Source organism: Littorina saxatilis, linkage group LG16 (assembly GCF_037325665.1).
Source record: "Littorina saxatilis isolate snail1 linkage group LG16, US_GU_Lsax_2.0, whole genome shotgun sequence".
NCBI lineage: Eukaryota > Metazoa > Mollusca > Gastropoda > Littorinimorpha > Littorinidae > Littorina > Littorina saxatilis.
Window position 1 is genome coordinate 14,310,011 of NC_090260.1, and position 21,817 is coordinate 14,331,827.

Genomic DNA, 21,817 nt, shown 5'->3' on the forward strand with positions numbered 1-21,817 from the left:
AGCTTGTTTTTAATCCGAATATAACATATTTATATGTTTTTGGAATCAGCAAATGATGGAAAATAAGATAAACGTAAATTTGGATCGTTTTATAAATTTTTAATTTTTTTTACAATTTTCAGATTTTTAATGACCAAAGTCATTAATTAATTTTTAAGCCACCAAGCTGAAATGCAATACCGAACCCCGGGCTTCGTCGAAGATTACTTGACCAAAATTTCAACCAATTTGGTTGAAAAATGAGGGCGTGACAGTGCCGCCTCAACTTTCACGAAAAGCCGGATATGACGTCATCAAAGACATTTATCAAAAAAATGAAAAAAACGTTCGGGGATTTCATACCCAGGAACTCTCATGTCAAATTTCATAAAGATCGGTCCAGTAGTTTAGTCTGAATCGCTCTACACACACACACACACACACACAGACACACAGACACACAGACACACACACGCACATACACCACGACCCTCGTTTCGATTCCCCCTCGATGTTAAAATATTTAGTCAAAACTTGACTAAATATAAAAAGAAAAAAAAAGAAATAAGTCGTCGGATCATGATAGGTTAACCTGTTTCAACGATCACACAACTGGATTTCCCCACATCGAATCTGTATTTGTTTAATTTATTATTTCTTCGAATTCCGGGGATTTCAAATATAACTGGACTGTGAAGACCGGCAATGGTGCACGATCTAAAATGCAGACACTATTATTTTCAAACAATTATGCCTTCGCTGCAAATTTAGCTCTGTGGCGTGAGAAAACGTGTACACCTTTGAGATCTACCGGAAAGATGGCGTTTCATCACGGTGACTCGTAGTCTATTGACCCGGAAGTCGACATCGGCGGTCCACATCCGTTCGTGGTGTCTTCCGGGTAATATATTTGATAAATATAATACTCTTGAAAACTCCCCACATCGACACGTTACGATGTTTATGAACTGAGCATACGAAAGTTGAATAAAACGATTCTGTATTAGAAAGTGGAAAACATGTGTAAAATGGTGAGAGAGAACGCGTGTTTGTGTGTGTGAGAGAGAGAGAGAGAGAGAGAGAGAGAGAGAGAGAGAGAGAGAGAGAGAGAGAGTGATATACTAAATAGAGATAGAAAGGGAGAGAGAGAGAGAGGAATAGAGAAAGAGAGAGAGAGACAGAGAGAGAGGGGAGAGAGAGTGATATACTAAATAGAGAGAGAGACAGGGAGAGAGAGAGAGAGAGAGAGAGAGAGAGAGAGAGAGAGAGAGAGAGAGAGAGAGAGAGAGAGAGAGAGAGAGAGAGAAAAAGGAAGAGAGATAGAGAACGAGAGAGAGAGAGAGAGCAAGTGAAACAGAGAGAGAGAGAAACATAGACAGACAGACAGACAGACAGACAGGCAGACAGACGGACAGATGGACGTATGGACATACGGACATGAGGCGACAAGGCAAAGTGTCTTTCCATGCTGTCTATACGTACGCGTCGGTATTTTGCATTCCTGGAGTCTCCTAACTAGTGCATACACTGAATGCATCACCCCCCCCCCCCAATCTCTCCCACAATTAAGTTAAAATATACTGTCATTGCCACCGACCCGTTTTTAGGGCCAAGAGGTGTACAGGTTTGCACAGGGCCAGGGAAACAATTGCGTATCAGATTATTATAAGACGTGTTTTGACTCTGGCTTGTCTCTTCGTACCAGGAAGTGATTATCCGCGTACGGTGGTTCAGGCTAAGCAATATGTATGTCGAACGTGAAACGTCTGCATGTTCTTTTTGTTGTTTCTTGTGTGTGTGTGTGTGTGTGTGTGTGTGTGTGTGTGTGTGTGTGTGTGTGTGTGTGTGTGTGTGTGTGTGTGTATGGGTGTGTGTTTGTGTGTGTGTGTGTGTGTGAGTGAGACAATTTAAGGACAGGCCTATTTGTTGTTATAAACAGAATTGGCATTCTGAAATAGAAGAAAATGTGAAGTATAAGTGGTTTTATTCCTTCAAATGTGCATTTCAAGCAGAGAAATATTTGTGCATTACGGATAGATGGAGAAGGGATAATTTTGCAAGATTCAGACTGAGGACATGTGGTTTATATAGCAATAAACAGTGGTTTGTAATTGATGAACAAGTACAACATTGTTTATGTCCATTGTGTACAGAGGAACCAGAAGATGAAGTCAATTTCCTCTTCAAGTGTAAATGTTAAGCGAGTTTGAGACAAAAGTTTGCATTTTTAGAATGTGCGTCCCCTCAGCCCGACATGAACACGGTGTTTCGACTGCTGGCATCGAGTGATTTGAGAGTGATGAGATCACTTGCATGTTTTATTGGCATGGCTTTGGATATAAGGAAGAACAAAATGGAAGAAAGGGAATGTACATTGTAGAGTATTAAGTAAGCAACAGATGGGTGGTCTGTTCCCATAACATTCTTAATGCTTTAAGTTTTAATGATGTGCTTGATGCTTTTAGACTTTTTTACGAGTTTTAATGCATTATTGTATGATGATTATGCAACTGGGAGGAAAAATCCGTGTGTGAGCGCGAGTGCGGACGCGCTTCAATGCGTGTGTGTTTGTGTGTGTGGCAGAGAAAGACAGGGAGATAGAGGGAGAGAGAGTGAGAGTGTGTGTGTGGATGTATTTGACAGGGAGATAGAGGGAGAGAGAGTGAGAGTGTGTGTGTGGATGTGTTTGACAGGGAGATAGAGGGAGAGAGAGTGAGAGTGTGTGTGTGGATGTGTTTGCAGAGATGGTTATGTTTACTTCTTCTGTAAATTATATCCCCTTGTCTAAAGGGCTTTTAAAGCTGAGGACAATAAACTCTCAAAGCGTCTTTAAGCAAAGCGTCTCTCTCTCTCTCTCTGTCTCTCTCTCTCTCTCTCTCTCTCTCTCTCTCTCTCTCTCTCTCTCTCTCTCTCTCTCTCTTTGGGCTATTAGCCCTTTCTTGCAAGTGTACACCACACTAGCCTACACAATGTAACATCCATAATATCGCACCATATCCCCGCTATGTTATCTATTTGGGTTCATCTGTACCATGACGTACTGCGGCACGGTAAGGCTGTTTGTAAGAGTACAACCGGACCAATTATGACGTCAGAGGCCATGCTTTGTCAACCTCCAGCTCAAGTATTCGCCGAATCACCCAAAATCCTGGTTTCTGAAAATGTGGGTTTGTGATACGAGATGTGGTTTGACATGCGGGGGTTGACTCTATGTGGCCAATGTCCGTTGTGGGGGAGGGGGTTCCCTTGTTTAGGAGCAGTATAGGAGAATGACCTGTGACCAGAAGTTTTAGTTCTAACATGGGAATGCGAAAAAGTCGAGAATCAGCAGAGGAGCAAAGCTGTCTGGAGGGAGTATACACAGTCAATTAAACAGGAGACATTTGTTTGTTTGTTTATTTGTTTGTTTGCTTAACGCCCAGTCCACCACGAAGGGTGATATCAGGGCGGTGCTGCTTTGACATTTAACGTGCGCCACACACAAAACAGAAGTCGCAGCACAGCCTTCATGTCTCACCCAGTCACATTATTCTGACACCGGACCAACCAGTCCTAGCAAGTCCTAGCACTAACCCCATAATGCCAGACGCCAGGCGGAGCAGCCACTAGATTGCCAATTTTAAAGTCTTAGGTATGACCCGGCCGGGGTTTGAACCCACGACCTCCCGCTCCCTGAGCGGACGCTTTACCACTAGGCCACCGTGTTGCGGTAACAGGAGACATCTGACAGAAAGAAGAAACAAACTATGACAGAGAGTACTAAGTTTGTAGTTAAAGGCACACTACGCCTCACACGAGGTTTACAGAACGGTGGAATCTTTCACGAAATAAGCTATTCTAACTTAAAGGAACACACTTGCACTAGCATGTAACAGCAGAAAATGACACAGTTCGTTTGGATGGCTATTTAGTATGCGAAAACCACACACCAGTTCTCGTGGTTGATTCAACCCCAGAGCGAGTTATTTGAATAACATCAAGTTGTTTGAAAAAAAGATTTTGAAAAAATTGAAGGGACTATAAAACGTCTAATTTGTCTAGATGTTCTAGAGGCAACGAAGACGAAAGGTAGGCGTGTTTCAACATCCAGTACAAGATAAGACAGTCGTGAAGATGATTACATACACCAAAAACCCTCTTCCGATAGAGATCAAAGATGTTGAATAAAAGGGAAATTCGAGATGGGAAATTCATCGAGAGAAAAGTGTACTAGCCCCTTTATCTTGTGAGTTAGAGGACTCCCACACGTGAACCCTCACTGTGACCGCCAATGAGTGTCACACCGTATATGGTGTGGAGCTTTCTGTGTACGTGAGGGTTTAGTTGTTGTGTTGGTGTCAAGAAATCAAGATTAACAAGTCGCGTAAGGCGAAATTACTACATTTAGTCAAGCTGTGTCACTCACAGAATGAAACTGAACGTAGTCCGCCGCTAGTGCAAAAGGCAGTGAAAGTGACGAGCCTGTTTGGCGCGGCAGCGGTTGCGCTGTGCTTCATAGCACGCTTTACTGTACCTCTCTTCGTTTTAACTTTCTGAGCGTGTTTTTAATCCAAACATATCATATCTATATGTTTTTGGAATCAGGAACCGACAAGAAATAAGATGAAATAGTTTTTGAATCGATTTCGGAAATTTAATTTTGATCATAATTTTTATATTTTTAATTTTCAGAGCTTGTTTTTAATCCAAATATAACATATGTATATGTTTTTGGAATCAGAAAATGATGAAGAATAAGATGAAATTGTTTTTGGATCGTTTAATAAAAAAATAATTTTAATTACAAGTTTCCGATTTTTAATGACCAAACTCACTCATTAGTTTTTAAGCCACCAAGCTGAAATGCAATACCAAACCCCGGCCTTCGTCGAAGATTGATTTGCCAAAATTTCAATAAATTTAATTGAAAAATGAGGGTGTGACAGTGCCGCCTCAACTTTTACAAAAAGCCGGATATGACGTCATCAAAGGTATTTATCGAAAAAAAGAAAAAAACGTCCGGGGATATCATACCCAGGAACTCTCATGTCAAATTTCATAAAGATCGGCCCAGTAGTTTAGTCTGAATCGCTCTACACACACACAGAGACAGACAGACACACACACACACACACACACACACATACACCACGACCCTCGTCTCGATTCCCCCCTCTATGTTAAAACATTTAGTCAAAACTTGACTAAATGTAAAAAAAATACTTAACGAGAGCAAGCGAGTTGTGTGTCTCTGTCTCTATCCTTCTCCTTATTGCATTTTCCGGCTTTTGTCCATTCGGATTTGTCCCCCTGTCTATTCGTCTACGCCTTATCTGTTTAACTCTCGTATCCTGCGGCTGCACTACAGAAATAATGCCACCTACGACGGGCGCAGTGGCGGCGTGGTTGTAAGACGTCGGACTCCTAATCGGGAGGTCGTGAGTTCGAATCCCGGTCGCTGCCGCCGGGTGGATTAAGAGTGGAGATTTTTCCCATCTCCCAGGTTAACTTATGTGCAGACCTGCTAAGTGACTTCGTGTGTACACGCAAGCACAAGACCAAGTGCGCACGGAAAAGATCCTGTAATCCATGTCGGAGTTCGGTGGGTTATGTGGGGAACCCAAATGGGCAAACGAGCTCACACGTAACCAGAACATTCTGGAACGCTGAAGAAGAAGAAGAATGCCACCTAAGCTTACGTTATAGGCCTACAACCCCTCCTAATCGATCCTACGATCAGTTCAAAGAAATACTAATGACGGTGACAAAAATGACCTCCTGAACAAATGCAACACGCGGCAGCAAAATGGCCCTTTTATTTCTGTTGCCAGCGGAAGGTCTGCGGGGCACAAAGATTGATCGGATTGATTCAATTGTAAAAGCCTTGCAGACTGTTTCTTCTGCCAAACCGGATTTGGTTGGAAATTAAAGCAGACAGCTTCGACAAGCGTTCATACCCTGTACAGGTCCTTGTCTACATTCTTATACATACATAGAAATTTCACCATTAAAAAGCTGAGTCTATTCCCTACAAATATCAAAAATACATCCCCCTTCGATCAAGACGAAGGACGAAGCAAGGATAGCCGTTTGAAAATTCATTGTAGTATTCCAGCATAGTAGGCTATCCTTCTTTGGGAAATGCCGAGGGCAAAACTCCCCTCAAATACCGTGCATTTTGTTCGTTTCAAAAACACTCGTGGACAGCGCTCCACTACCCAGTGTCAAACTGTTGCTGTGACTGTGTGGGCGTGGCTGTCAGCATAGTGACATGAACTTGATTGGTCAATATTTTTAGTCAAAGCACATGTTCTCAGCAAACAGAAAACAAACTATTGGAAGTGTCAGAGACACTACCCAAAAATAAAAACTGTTGTTACATATAATTGTTTTTCTATAACTTTTGTCACCATGGTTCTTTTATCATCTGACATAACTTTTTATCGAAATCTAACCATAAGATTATTGAACAAGTCGCGTAAGGCGAAAATACAACATTTAGTCAAGTAGCTGTCGAACTCACAGAATGAAACTGAACGCAATGCCATTTTTCAGCAAGACCGTATACTCGTAGCATCGTCAGTCCACCGCTCATGGCAAAGGCAGTGAAATTGACAAGAAGAGCGGGGTAGTAGTACGCTTTTCTGTACCCCTCTTTGTTTTAACTTTCTGAGCGTGTTTTTAATCCAAACATATCATATCTATATGTTTTTGGAATCAGGAACCGACAAGGAATAAGATGAAAGTGTTTTTAAATTGATTTGGACAATTTAATTTTGATAATAATTTTTATATATTTAATTTTCAGAGCTTGTTTTTAATCCGAATATAACATATTTATATGTTTTTGGAATCAGCAAATGATGGAGAATAAGATAAACGTAAATTTGGATCGTTTTATAAATTTTTATTTTTTTTTACAATTTTCAGATTTTTAATGACCAAAGTCATTAATTAATTTTTAAGCCACCAAGCTGAAATGCAATACCGAAGTCCGGGCTTCGTCGAAGATTACTTGACCAAAATTTCAACCAATTTGGTTGAAAAATGAGGGCGTGACAGTGCTGCCTCAACTTTCACGAAAAGCCGGATATGACGTCATCAAAGACATTTATCAAAAAAATGAAAAAAACGTTCGGGGATTTCATACCCAGGAACTCTCATGTCAAATTTCATAAAGATCGGTCCAGTAGTTTAGTCTGAATCGCTCTACACACACACACACACACGCACACACGCACACACGCACACACACACGCACATACACCACGACCCTCGTTTCGATTCCCCCTCGATGTTAAAATATTTAGTCAAAACTTGACTAAATATAAAAAAGCAAACATGTAGACGACCACCTTCTGATGCTATCTTTTCAGTGGCAAATTCCCCAGTGAGTAGACAGCCCGCGAACTGCCGGATGCAAAGCCTTGTCAATTTTGTAGCCTAAGTCACGCCCCACGGCTTTCGATGCAAGAGAACGGAAAATAAAATACAAGTGCACTTTGCTTGTCTGAGAGAGCAGCTTCCGAGGGAGTGTTGCATTGCTGCTCCATTCAACCATCATCGAGACTGAATTCTCGAGTGGGGAGTTGTGTGTTTTCCATTTTCTGAGTGTAACCTATTGAGTTTTTGTGGATTTTTTGGTTTGGATTTTTGTTTATTGTCAACAGCTTACAGACTTTTCGACAAGAAAAAAAAATAAACACGGAGGAAAAAGAAGGAAGAAAACAAGTCGCGTGAAGCGATATAAAAACATTTAGTCAAGTAACAGATTAACACCAACAAACTGTCATCGCCGAGACTTAAAGATATTTAAGATAGTCTCGAATAACCACAGCCAAAGACCAAGACGGGTCTCGCTCGTCTCCGCGTAGCGTGCACACGCAGTACGTTAGCCTACTTAACATATTTTCTGTAATTCTGAGCACAGTTTTTGAGTAAACATGAAATATGTATCTTTTTTTGAATTCAGGAGAATTTGAGGAATACGATGCAATCACTTTTAAATCTGTCAGTGAAAATTTGATTTTAATGACAACTTTAATTAGCAAACTAATTAACTAGTTTTTAAGCCTCCAAGCCGAAATGCAATACCAAAGTCCGGGCTTCGTCGAAGATTACTTGACCAAAATTTCAACCAATTTGATTAAAAAAATGAGGACGTGACAGTGCTGCCTCATCTTTCACAAACAGCCGGATATGACGTCATCAAAGACATTTATCAAAAAAAGAAAAACACGTCCGGGGATATCATACCCACGAACTAACATGGGAAATTTCATGAAGATCAGTCTAGTAGTTTTCTCTGAATCGCTCTACACACACACACATACACACGAACATACACATACACCACCACCCTCGTCTCGATTCCTCGTCTATGTTAAAACATTTGCCAAAATTTACTAAATGTAAAAAGAAAGAAACGCGACGGGACAACGATAACATGTGTACCGTGAGTCGAATAGCATGGTGTGCCATGTTATTGTTCATAGTCAGATTGTTTGGCAACAGAGTTGTTTTCGATATCTTTCCACGAAAGCACAGTTAGAAAAAGTTCAAGAAAGCGTGTAGTTTAGAGATCTGGGTCAGCAAAGAAAAGTCAGTGTGCTTGCTGGCACGTGAAGTCCGTGTCCGTCAGCAGCGTCAGGCGAATATATTGGCTATTTCAGTTGACGTATTTGTGGCACAGCTGTTATCAGTGGCAACGCATCTGAACACAACATGCCCGACAATTCAAGAGCGCTGTTCAAAATACGACTGAGGAAACAGTCACTGCTACAGAATAGTATTGCAGTAGTTTAGCTAGGACAAAACGAAAACACACATGAGACTTTTAGTCGCATTTTGACTGTCAGGCATTTTTGAAAAGAACTGATGCGTCGACTTTCCGGGAAAGTAGACTGACATACATGTGTCACTTCCGTGTCATCATATACAATGAATTCAAGAGTGCGAGCAGGAGAAGAACATAAAACGTCACAGTCAACAATTTTTAATCAGGGATTTGTTTGTTTGTTTATTTGTTGCTTAACGTCCAGCCGACTACGCAGAGCCATATCAGGACGAGGAAGGGGGGGATGAAGGGGGCCACTTGTCAAGCGATTCCTGTTTACAAATGCACTAACCCATTACTTGTGTCCCAGCAGGCTTTAGTAAAACTAAATTAATACCTACTGGAAGATTACCAGTTTCCAGTATGTTAAAATAGGCTTAACCTATCTACTGCTGGACTTACATCAGAACACTAACAGATTAAACTATACATGAATCGCGAGACAAGCGGCAAGAGAAGAGATTTTTGGAAAAAATACAGGTGAATGAGCAAGAAGGCAGAAAAAAGAAAAGAATTCATGAAGAAAAAGAGAGCATGACAGGAAAGAGGAACCAAAAATCTACCTAACAGCAAACTAGAAAGCTCCTGCGGTTCCAAAAACAGGAGGGGCCTTTAATTTCATAACCGCAGTGCCCCACTGCGGGATTAATCAGGGATGGCCACATCTCAAAAGGTTAACTCGCCAGCCGGGCAAGTAACTTGAAAGTCACTAGCCCGCCAGACATGTTGTTGGCCCAGCACATACCACAGTTGCTGCATCTGCAGTGTTTATATGGCTTTAAAAATTCGATATTACAACCACAAGTGTTGCATTGGTACAACATTTCCACTGGCAAACCGGGCGAGTTGCCAGGCGGTTTCTACTAGCCCGGCGGATGTTTTTACTCGCCCCTGGCGATCGGGCGGATGATTTGGCCATCCCTGCTAATGCAGTAGGGAAGGGTGGAACAGGCGTCTCTCTCTTGTCTCACTCTCTTCCACTCTCTATCTCTTTATCAGCCTGTCTGTCTGTCTGTACGACTGCCTCTCTCTCTCTCTCTCTCTTTCTCTCTCTCTCTGTCTCTCTCTCTCTCTTTTCTCTCTCTCTTTCACTCTCTCTCTCTCTTTATCATTCTGTCTGTCTGTATGTCTGCCCCTATCTCTCTCTCTGTCTCTCTCTCTGTTCGAGTCTAAATATCGGACCCTATTTCTACGCTGAAAATACAATAGCGATTATATAGCTGTTCTGACCTTGATTTGTTGTTCCAAACGTACAAAATAACAGTTTTTGTGTCGATGCGTTGATCTCAGGTTTTGATAGCAGACGCCGTTTCTTATGCGCATTAGTTTTGCGCAGGCGCCACACTGACTTTGGAAAAAAAACTCGATTTGACAACACAGCTGTCAAACAGCTTGTTATTAGTTCATTCGTATACAACAACAAGTCGCGTAAGGCGAAATTACTAAATTTAGTCAAGATGTGTCACTCACAGAATGAAACTGAACGCACTGCATTCTTTCACAATGACCGTAGTCCGCCGCTAGTGCAAAAGGCAGTGAAAGTGACGAGCCTGTTTAGCGCGGTAACAGTTGCGCTGTGCTGCATAGCACGCTCGAAGATCTACTGTACCACTCTTCGTTTTAACTTTCTGAGCGTGTTTTTAATCCAAACATATCATATCTATATGTTTTTGGAATCAGGAACCGACAAGGAATAAGATGAATTTGTTTTTAAAACGATGTCGAAAATTTAATTTTAATCATAATTTTTATATTTTTAATTTTCAGAGCTTGTTTTTAATCCGAATATAACATATTTATATATTTTTGGAATCAGAACATGATGGAGAATAAAATAAAAGTAATTTTGGATCGTTTTATAACAAAAACTTTTTAATCACAATGTTCAGATTTTTAATGACCAAAGTCATTACTTAATTATTAAGCCTCCATGCTGAAATGCAATACCGAAGTCCGGCCTTCGTCGAAAATTGCTTGGCCAAAATTTCAATCAATTTGATTGAAAAATGAAGGTGTGACAGTGCCGCCTCAACTTTTACAAAAAGCCGCATATGACGTCATAAAAGACCGACAAATTGAAAACAACGTCTGGGGATATCATACATTGAAACTCGTATGTAAAATTTCATAAAGATCGGTCCAGTAGTTTACTCTGAATCGCTCTACACACACACACGCACAGACACAGACACAGACACACACACACACACACACACACACACACACACACACACACACACACACACACACACACACACACACACACACACACATACATACACACACACATACACCACGACCCTCGTCTCGATTCCCCCTCTATGTTAAAACATAAATTTTAGTCAAAACTTGACTAAATGTAAAAAGAAGTTTGAGTTTTTTTAATTTTGAACAAGACAACTTATGAAGAAGACCAAAACACAACATCAACGGAAAACTAGAAACAACTGAAGAACTAGGATGCAACAAGGGGAGGAGAAGAGAACAGCTTTTGACAATATGCTTTTGGATATTGGCAAAAATGGCCGACTTCCCGGCGTAGCATTATGCTTTGATGATCGGAAGAGACCATCCAATCACAGCCCCCGAATTCCCCCACGTGTCCATCAGAACTGCTATACAACCCCGTTCAACAAAAGCACACAAGAAACAACCGGAACAACTATGCAGACAGGCCATTCTGTGCCCAACTTCAGCTCAAGTGTTTTTTTCCGGTCCATGTCATATCCCGTAACATTCTTGTTTCTGAGACATTGGGTTTGTGATTATGAAGTACATGGATATAACAGTAAGGTAGTGTCCATAGCAAATGGGTTTTTTTCCGGAGAGTGGTGAATATCAAATCACGTGAAATTCTGGGTTCAGAAAAAGGGGATGCAATATTGAAATGCGTATCAATAACAATTCTTAAGGGTCCATATTAAACCTTGTTTTCTTTTTTTAAACATTTAATGATTACTCTTCAGACAAAAACAAAGTAACACACTAAAGTACATTCTTGAATGATTAACTACAAAACAAACAAAAAAAACCAAAAACTCTTTCTTTCGTTGTGGATTTATCCTATTTCAATTCAATTCCTCCCTTTCTCACTGTCTCTCTCTCTCTCTCTCTCTCTCTCTCTCTCTCTCTCTCTCTCTCTCTCTCTCTCTCTCTCTCTCTCTCTCTCTCTCTCTCTCTCTCTCTCTCTCTCTCTCTCTTCCTATGTGTGTGTGTATGTATATCTCTCTTCTTCTCCAGCTCTCTTTTTTCTCCGTAAATCTGTTTATCTCCCTCTCCCTCTCCCACTCTCCGTATTCTCTCTCCCCCCCTCCACTCTCTCTTCTTCCCGCTCTCACCCACTCGCGATGTCTTTCTTTCTCAGCCCCTGTCCCTTCCCTCTCTATCATCCTATTGAACGCCATAATATGAATAAAATATTCCGATTTGATTGGTTCTCCTAACAATACCGGTAAAATCTGGGCCATTGAGAGTCGGGTACACCCAGTAGATAGTTACCGAACAGAAAGCTCCGTCATTGACTAATCAAACTACCGGGTAGAAAATACCACCATGTGAGCCAAAACTGTTTTTTACTCGGTAAAATCTACCGGTACATTTTGGAAATCTACTGAGTATTTCTTAATTTGCCTGGGTCAAGAGAGAGAGAGAGAGAGAGAGAGAGAGAGAGAGAGAGAGAGAGAGAGAGAGAGAGAGAGAGAGAGAGAGAGAGAGAGAGAGAGAGAGACAGAGAGAGAGAGAGAGAGAGAGAGAGAGAGAGAGAGAGAGAGAGAGAGAGAGAGAGAGAGAGAGAGAGAGAGAGAGAGAGATCTAAAATTTGCCTCGTACAGGAAACACAGGATCGACGAGTTAAAGTCACGACCGCAGTGAATAACTGACTACAGTGTGTATGTTATGCTGTGTATAATCGTTATGATGATTTTTTCTTTCAAAAATCTGCACATGTTGTAACGGGCATGTGGAGGTTAGTGTCGACTATTGTGACCGCCATTACAGAATAAGATATAGCCCATGCAGCGAAATAGAAGCCACAGTGATCGATGCGGGACAAAACAATCAAATAAGAATGTAAACAGCTTGTGTAGATACAAACACAATCCAATAAAAGTCGCGTAAGGCGAAAATACAACATTTAATCAAGCTGTTGAACTCACAGAATGAAATTGAACGCAATGCAATTTTTCAGCAAGACCGTATACTCGTAGCATCGTCAGTCCACCGCTCGTGGCAAAGGCAGTGAAATTGACAAGAAGAGCGGGGTAGTAGTTGCGCTGAGAAGGATAGCACGCTTTTCTGTACCTCTCTTCGTTTTAACTTTCTGAGCGTGTTTTGAATCCAAACATATCATATATATATATTTTTTGGAATCAGGAACCGACAAGGAATAAGATAAAAGTGTTTTTAAATTGATTTCGACAATTTAATTTTGATCATAATTTTTATATTTTTAATTTTCAGAGCTTGTTTTTAATCCAAATATAACATATTTATATGTTTTTGGAATCAAGAAATGATGAAGAATAAGATGAACGTAAATTTGGATCGTTTTATAAAAAAAAATTTTTTTTTTTTTACAATTTTTAGATTTTTAATGACCAAAGTCATTAATTAATTTTTAAGCCACCAAGCTGAAATGCAATACCGAAGTCCGGCCTTCGTCGAAGATTGCTTGGCCAAAATTTCAATGAGGGTGTGACAGTGCCGCCTCAACTTTTACAAAAAGCCGGATATGACGTCAACAAAAGTATTTATCGAAAAAAAGAAAAAAGCATCCGGGGATATCATTCCCAGGAACGCTCATGTAAAATTTCATAAAGATCGGTCCAGTAGTTTGGTCTGAATCGCTCTACACACACACACGCACAGACAGACAGACAGACACACAGACACACAGACACACATACACACATACACCACGACCCTCGTCTCGATTCCCCCTCAACGTTAAAACATTTAGTCAAAACTTGACTAAATGTAAAAAGAAGTTTGATTTTTTTAAATTTTGAACAAGACTACTTATGAAAAAGACCAAAACACAACATCAACAGAAAACTAGAAGCAACTGAAGAACTAGGATGCAACAAGGGGAGGAGAAGAGAACAGCTTTTGACAATATGCTTTTGGATATTGGCAAAAATGGCCGACTCCGTAGCTTTGATGATCGGAAGAGACCATCCAATCACAGCCCCCGAATTCCCCCACGTGTCCATCAGAATAGCTATATAACCCCGTTCAATAAAAGCACACAAGAAACAACCGGAACAACTATGCAGACAGGCCATTCTGTGCCCAACTTCAGCTCAAGTGTATTTTCCGGTCCATGTCATATCCCGTAGCATTCTTGTTTCTGAGACATTGGGTTTGTGATTATGAAGTACATGGATATAACAGTAAGGTAGTGTCCATAGCAAATGGGTTTTTTTCCGGAGAGTGGTGAATATCAAATCACGTGAAATTCTGGGTTCAGAAAAAGGGGATGCAATATTGAAATGCGTATCAATAACAATTCTTAAGGGTCCATATTAAACCTTGTTTTCTTTTTTTAAACATTTAATGATTACTCTTCAGACAAAAACAAAGTAACACACTAAAGTACATTCTTGAATGATTAACTACAAAACAAACAAAAAAAACCAAAAACTCTTTCTTTCGTTGTGGATTTATCCTATTTCAATTCAATTCCTCCCTTTCTCACTGTCTCTCTCTCTCTCTCTTCCTATGTGTGTGTGTATGTATATCTCTCTTCTTCTCCAGCTCTCTTTTTTCTCCGTAAATCTGTTTATCTCCCTCTCCCTCTCCCACTCTCCGTATTCTCTCTCCCCCCCTCCACTCTCTCTTCTTCCCGCTCTCACCCACTCGCGATGTCTTTCTTTCTCAGCCCCTGTCCCTTCCCTCTCTATCATCCTATTGAACGCCATAATATGAATAAAATATTCCGATTTGATTGGTTCTCCTAACAATACCGGTAAAATCTGGGCCATTGAGAGTCGGGTACACCCAGTAGATAGTTACCGAACAGAAAGCTCCGTCATTGACTAATCAAACTACCGGGTAGAAAATACCACCATGTGAGCCAAAACTCGGTAAAATCTACAAGTAAATTTTGGAAATCTACTGAGTATTTCTTAATTTGCCTGGGTCAAGAGAGAGAGAGAGAGAGAGAGAGAGAGAGAGAGAGAGAGAGAGAGAGAGAGAGAGAGAGAGAGAGAGAGAGAGAGAGAGAGACAGAGAGACAGACAGACAGAGAGGGGGAGAGGGAGAGAGAGAGAGAGAGAGAGAAAGAGAGAGAGAGAGAGATCTAAAAAAAGCCTAGTACAGGAAACACGTACAGGATCGACGAGTTAAAGTCACGACCGGAGTGAATAACCTACTACAGTGTGTATGTTATGCTGTGTATAATCGATATGATGATTTTTTCTTTCAAAAATCTGCACATGTTGTAACGGGCATGTGGAGGTTAGTGTCGACTATTGTGACCGCCATTACAGAATAAGATATAGCCCATGCAGCGAAATAGAAGCCACAGTGATCGATGCGGGACAAAACAATCAAATAAGAATGTAAACAGCTTGTGTAGATACAAACACAATCCAATAAAAGTCGCGTAAGGCAAAAATACAACATTTAGTCAAGCTGTCGAACTCACAGAATGAAACTGAACGCAATGCAATTTTTCAGCAAGACCGTATACTCGTAGCATCGTCAGTCCACCGCTCGTGGCAAAGGCAGTGAAATTGACAAGAAGAGCGGGGTAGTAGTTGCGCTGAGAAGGATAGCACGCTTTTCTGTACCTCTCTTCGTTTTAACTTTCTGAGCGTGTTTTGAATCCAAACATATCATATATATATATATATATTTTTGGAATCAGGAACCGACAAGGAATAAGATGAAAGTGTTTTTAAATTGATTTTGACAATTTAATTTTGATCATATTTTTTATATTTTTAATTTTTAGAGCTTGTTTTTAATCCAAATATAACATATGTATATGTTTTTGGAATCAAGAAATGATGAAGAATAAGATAAACGTAAATTTGAATCGTTTTATAAAAAAAAATTTTTTTTTTTTTACAATTTTTAGATTTTTAATGACCAAAGTCATTAATTAATTTTTAAGCCACCAAGCTGAAATGCAATACCGAAGTCCGGCCTTCGTCGAAGATTGCTTGGCCAAAATTTCAATGAGGGTGTGACAGTGCCGCCTCAACTTTTACAAAAAGCCGGATATGACGTCATCAAAGGTATTTATCGAAAAAAAGAAAAAACATCCGGGGATATCATTCCCAGGAACTCTCATGTAAAATTTCATAAAGATCGGTCTGGACAGTAGTTTGGTCTGAATCGCTCTACACACACACACGCACAGACAGACAGACACAGACGCACACACACAGACACACACACACATACACCACGACCCTCGTCTCGATTCCCCCTCTATGTTAAAACATTTAGTCAAAACTTGACTAAATGTAAAAAGAGAGCACAGGAAAAAAAACACAATGAGAATTACACAGAGAAAGAAAATTCGATGACAAACAAACAAGAACTAAAAAAACGAACGCATGAAACAATTGTAATCAATGGCACGCACAGATGAATACCTGGATGTCGTTCATGAAGGTGACCTTTCAAAAAGATGTTTCATGTTTCATGTTCCGCATATATATTACCCCTGATTTTAAAGGTATCGACCGTGTAACTCAGACATTCTTTGCTACTGGTGACAACAGTGTGCGTCTTCGTCTCTCTTTCAAAGTGATTAAATATTAGCTTGAATTACGCTACCTTTTTCAAAATATGTATATGATGAGTATGTGGAAAGCAGAAGAAACAGCACAAGCAAGGACAGTCTGATCGAAAGAATATAACAATGAACATTGTTTTCAAAAATAGCAATATTTATTACAATTCTTCCAAAATGAAGCAGTCAAATCCATAAACATAAAGCCGTTTTCAAGAGGAAACAACAAGATCTCCAAAAATAGTTTTAAAATGACACAATAATTACGTAGAAGGAGTCTAAGTCGACCAAAAGTACATTCCCTGTGGGTGCATTCCCTGTGGGTGCATTCCCTGTGGGTGCATTTCCTGTAGGTGTTTTCGAGATTGAGTGTGATCTCAGATCATCAGGGATCGCGTTTACGCACGATTTTTGCGTATTTGACGCATTTTAAAAGTCGCTAACGCGTTTTTTTCGCCGCGCCGCGTAAGCCATACGCAAAAATATTGTAACTTTTTCTTGTCTTCACGCAGCGCTTTTGCTCTGACTTAATAATCACCCGATCCTGAAACTGACTATAGGGCTCGAGAAGTGACGACACACATGAAATCTGCGCGTCAAAACTAAAGTCCGTTTCTTTTTGCATCGAAGTATCGCAAACGAACGTAACGAGGGTATTACCAGATAATGTCTTGTCGGATAATGAAACAGACATTAGCTGCTCTCCCATCTCGCGCTTCCAAAAGGCGGAAAGTGTGTCTAGTCGTATCAGAGCGGGAAACTAACTCGCAAGGCCCGAAGGTTGGAGACAGCAGGGGTGTTATTCGACAGGCGTGCGCGGAGTTCGACAGGAAAATTCGCCGTATTTAGGTAAGGAGTGTCTTTAAGTCTTTCGTGCGTGTTTTGTTTGTGTCTGTACGTGTTTTCGTAGTACGCAAAAATAATGGTCCGTGACGCGTTTTTTTCGTTTCGTTGCGTATGACTTACGCGTTTTTTTTTTAAAAGCTAGCGCGATCCCTGGATCATCTGTTTTCCTACAAAAAAAATACACCCGTGATCATTTCCTGTTTCTCTGTTTCTTTATTTGGTGTTTAACGTCGTTTTCAACCGTTCAAGGTTATATCGCGACGGAGGGAAGGGGGGAGATGGGATAGAGCCACTTGTCAATTGTTTCTTGTTCACAAAAGCACAAATCAAAAATTTGCTCCAGGGGCTTGCAACGTAGTACAATATATTACCTTACTTGGAGAATGGAAGTTTCCAGTACAAAGGACTTAACATTTTAATACATACTGCTTGACTAAAATCTTTACAAACATTGACTATATTCTATACAAGAAACACTTAACAAGGGTAAAAGGAGAAACAGACTCCGTTAGTCGCCTCGTACGACATGCTGGGGAGCATCGGGTAAATTCTTTCTCGTCCCAACCAATATGGGACTCCCCCTAGCCCGCGTGGGGCATTTCCTGTTTACAGGGAAAACGACTACAATAATCGCACCTACAGGGAACCCATGACGCATTCTTCCATACTTACCATGGAACATCAAAGATTGTTTTAAAATGACATTATAATTACAAAGGAACACCAAGGACGATACTGTCCGTCTTCCATAGGCAATCATGTATCCCACCTCAGATCTGCTAGATCCGCTTTTTCACGAGATGAGGACAGTCTTACACTTGGACTCATACCAACAATCAATAGCTTGACTTTTTATCCGCAGATAATAGGAATAAACAGATTTCGCAGATTTTAAACATGCATCATTTACAAAATCAGTGTTCCGCTTAACTTGTTATGTTGCGCAAAAAGCAGTAAGATCGCTTATTTGTGACCCTCCACCACGAAATGAGTCGCAGGTCACCTCGCGCGGTTCTGCGCTAGGCTTAATATAAGTCCGGGGGGTGTTTTGTAACAGTATGAGGGTCACCTTAGTCACAGGCTTATAACTCAAACAGTTTTTGCTCTTTTTTAAAACGGTTTTCACCACTGGATAGAGCATAACAACTCTTTAGGGAAATGTAAAAATATGAAAATCATGCAAAGGTGACATATGACTCATTCCGTGGTGGAGGGTCACAAGATTTCCCAACAAAGAAATCCAAACGACTTTGGAGATTTTGAAAATTTTGACGGAAATATGACGCCCTATAAATGGCTGGTTTATAATATGAAGGGCAGCAATCGGTTAAACACGGGCGTCCCCAGAGCCAAAGAAGGATAAAATGAACTTGTAAGATCATATACCTGTGTGCACAAGCAATACAAATACATAAAATGAAATGTCAAGGTAAAAATTCATGTTCAGCGGCATGTGGGAATATCATAACAAGAAAATATCAAAATAAAACAGAAACACAATTTTCAACACTGACAAACACAACAATGAAAGCATACCAAGGCCAAACAAAAAAATAGAAAAACAACAACAATGCAAGTAGTTTTTGGCTCACGTAAGTGTAGCCTATGCGATCGTAACTTTGTCTGTCTGTGCGTGCGTGTGTGTGTGCGTGTGTATGTCTGTGGTAGAAACTTTAACATTTCGTCATTTGAAGACGTCACATTATGACGTAAGAGGGTTAGACGTCACGCGAAGGAATCACTGAAAGTCTCGGTCATTGTTATTTTGAGCGGGCCGAGACTAGTTGGCAGTCGTGTCCCTGTAAGTAGGCTACATGCAGACAGACAGATCTAGATCTAGTGTCTCGCTTTCTTACACAGTGTCACCTATGCTTACTGTGTGTGTGTGTGTGTGTATGTGTGACGGAGTGATTGAGTTTGTGTTACTGTTTGTCGATTTCTTACGTGAGCCTTGAAGGCTTCGCCTCTTGTTATGCAATATTAATCAAAGTAGCTTCACAATAAAAGCAGACAAGGGGGTGAAGTTAAAGCATTTTTCAAAAAGAGACCACAGCATCCCTGAAATCGCATGATAGTACCATGGAATACGAGGTATGATCCAAACAAAATGATCAAAAGTGATTTTCGCAGAGACTGTTTGACGTATCTGGCCCAAATTACAGCAGTCATTAGAAATGCTCTCCCACTACATCGATGCAAAGTAACAAGCCTAAGCCAATCAGAAGAGGCCTAAACATGTCCTTATTTGGGGTTGCTTTTGAGCTCTGATTTGACGTTTTTTTTTTAGGTCCTGTGTGCAGTGAACCTTGTTGGCAAAAGGTCTGATTTTCAAAGAGGGTATAACCAGAAATCACAAGGGGTTTAATCAGGTCTGCAGAATGTGTGAGACAAAAATAGGATCATTTGATTTTTTTAGGAATGGAGTTACACCCCTTCTTTTGTGGAGACTGGATATATTTTCATTAAGGAGAAGGGCAGTCTGGGTTTTGCAGTTTGGTCGCTGACTGCAACACTCGTGAGTAAGTTTGGAAAAAAGGTTTCTGCATAGTACGTGACAATGCCAGTGCTGTTAGTAGACAGAATACCGACAGCAAAGGGAGCTTCGTTGTCGAAACATACAGCAATTAGCTCTGTTTCTGCCTTAAAAAACTCGCTCACAAATTTGTTTTATCTTGTCATTTTGGTCTAGACACGCCTTGTTTCTGTGTTTTCTGGCAATAAAGTAGAAGGAAACCAAAGTCTCATAAACACTGACTACAGTAACAACAAATTTGGGTCTACTGGCTGTGCAGACTCAGAGACGGTATCCAAATTCCACCCCCCTGTCACCAATTTGGCACGTAAAAGACCTCGGTCATTGTGCCGTAAGTGCTGGTGGCTGATTACTACTAAACACGCAGACACCTTGGTAGCGCGACTATGCTGCAGCTCGCTTTCCACTATGAGGAAGCAACCCGGATTTCTCAGTGATGGGACAATAAACGTATACAAATGAACATGAAATGAAAGACAAAAACCCTTAACATCAACAAGAGAAGTTTCAAGATGAAGCCATATAAAATATCCTCAATGAATGCAATGATATATAAGAAGACATGTTGAATATAGGAAAAGCAATGTAATATAACTAAATTTAAAACTGAACACACAAACATATGCTTCGTGGATGTTCTTTGCGTCAAACATTTCTGGTTGAGAAACAAACGTATTGCTGGATATGAAGTGTGTGTATGGTGGGAAAGGAAGACGACCGTCCATCACAAGTGACATCCAAGTAAGACATAGTCCCCGCCCACCTCGTGACGAGTGCCTGTGGTGGGTGAGGGTAGGCGGGGTGGTGTGTCAAAAAAGGGGGATGGGGAGTAAGAGAAGGAATTAAGTGTATTTTGAAAGAGAGACAAAACAGGTGGTTGTGTTGATAGGTATTCATTCTTTCTTTATTTGGTGTTTAACGTCGTTTTCAACCACGAAGGTTATATCGCGACGGTTGATAGGTATAGGTATAATAGGATGGACAAAGGCTACAAGCAGTGGGTCGAAAGCATTGTCATGTTCAATCTATGTATGATAAAATGTATGGCACAATTTTAGAGTACAATACAAGTGCAATTTGTTGTTTTTGCGCAAATACATCATATGATATGTGAAAAACCCAATAAATCCTCAGCAGCTGTTTCGTTAGAAGAGTGTAAGTATGTGACATGGGTCTCTTTATCCATGCTGCTGTTTTGATATGTGCAGAAATCCACAGCTAACATGAAACAGTAAAGGGCCAGTTCAATGTGAAAATGCATTAGTGCTATAATGGTGTCATCCTGTGAACGCAACCCATTATATTAGATATTCTGTTTACGAGACAGCCACAAATGACTGATATTTATATATATATATATATATATATGTCACAGTGGAAATGAGAATCCAGTGAGATTCGGAATCGCACCAGTGGAGATTGGAATTCCAGTTTTCACTAGGGCAAACTAGAATTCTCCTCTCCACTGGATATTTGTTAGTGAAGATTGGAATACTAGTTTGCTCTAGTGCAAACGGGAATCCAGTTTCAGTGGAGATGGGAATTCCAGTTTTCACAAGGGGAAATAGGAATTGGGGGAAATAATGTGTTCAAAGGTTTACAATTGTTGTTAAAACTATTTCATCTTGAGTCATTCATCACTTTAAGGCTTACTCATTGCAGGTATTGAAATGCAGAAATAAAAATAAATATTATTGAATTGATATAATCGAACAACACACAATAGTTTTTTTTATCAATATCATTAAATCATATTACAAAGTTAAAAGTTTATATAAGATGAAACATGAGAGAGAGAGAGAGAGAGAGAGAGAGAGAGAGAGAGAGAGAGAGAGAGAGAGGGAGATAGAGAGAGAGAGAGACAGAGAGAGAGAGAGAGAGAGAGAGAGAGAGAGAGAGA

The 21,817-nt window shown here is 40.4% G+C and overlaps 1 protein-coding gene and 1 long non-coding RNA gene across 2 annotated transcripts in view; both read right to left on the bottom strand.

Moving 5' to 3' along the window:
- LOC138950463 (uncharacterized) overlaps positions 1–21,817 on the bottom strand; it is a 189,350-nt gene that overhangs the window by 96,361 nt on the left and 71,172 nt on the right. The gene's annotated exons all lie outside the window — the stretch shown is intronic.
- The window catches only part of LOC138950467 (uncharacterized), a 68,189-nt gene continuing 63,962 nt past the window's right edge, over positions 17,591–21,817 (bottom strand). The window contains exon 2 of the long non-coding RNA XR_011450669.1: positions 17,591–17,860. This is a non-coding gene — a long non-coding RNA (uncharacterized lncRNA). The remainder of the gene's footprint in view (positions 17,861–21,817) is intronic.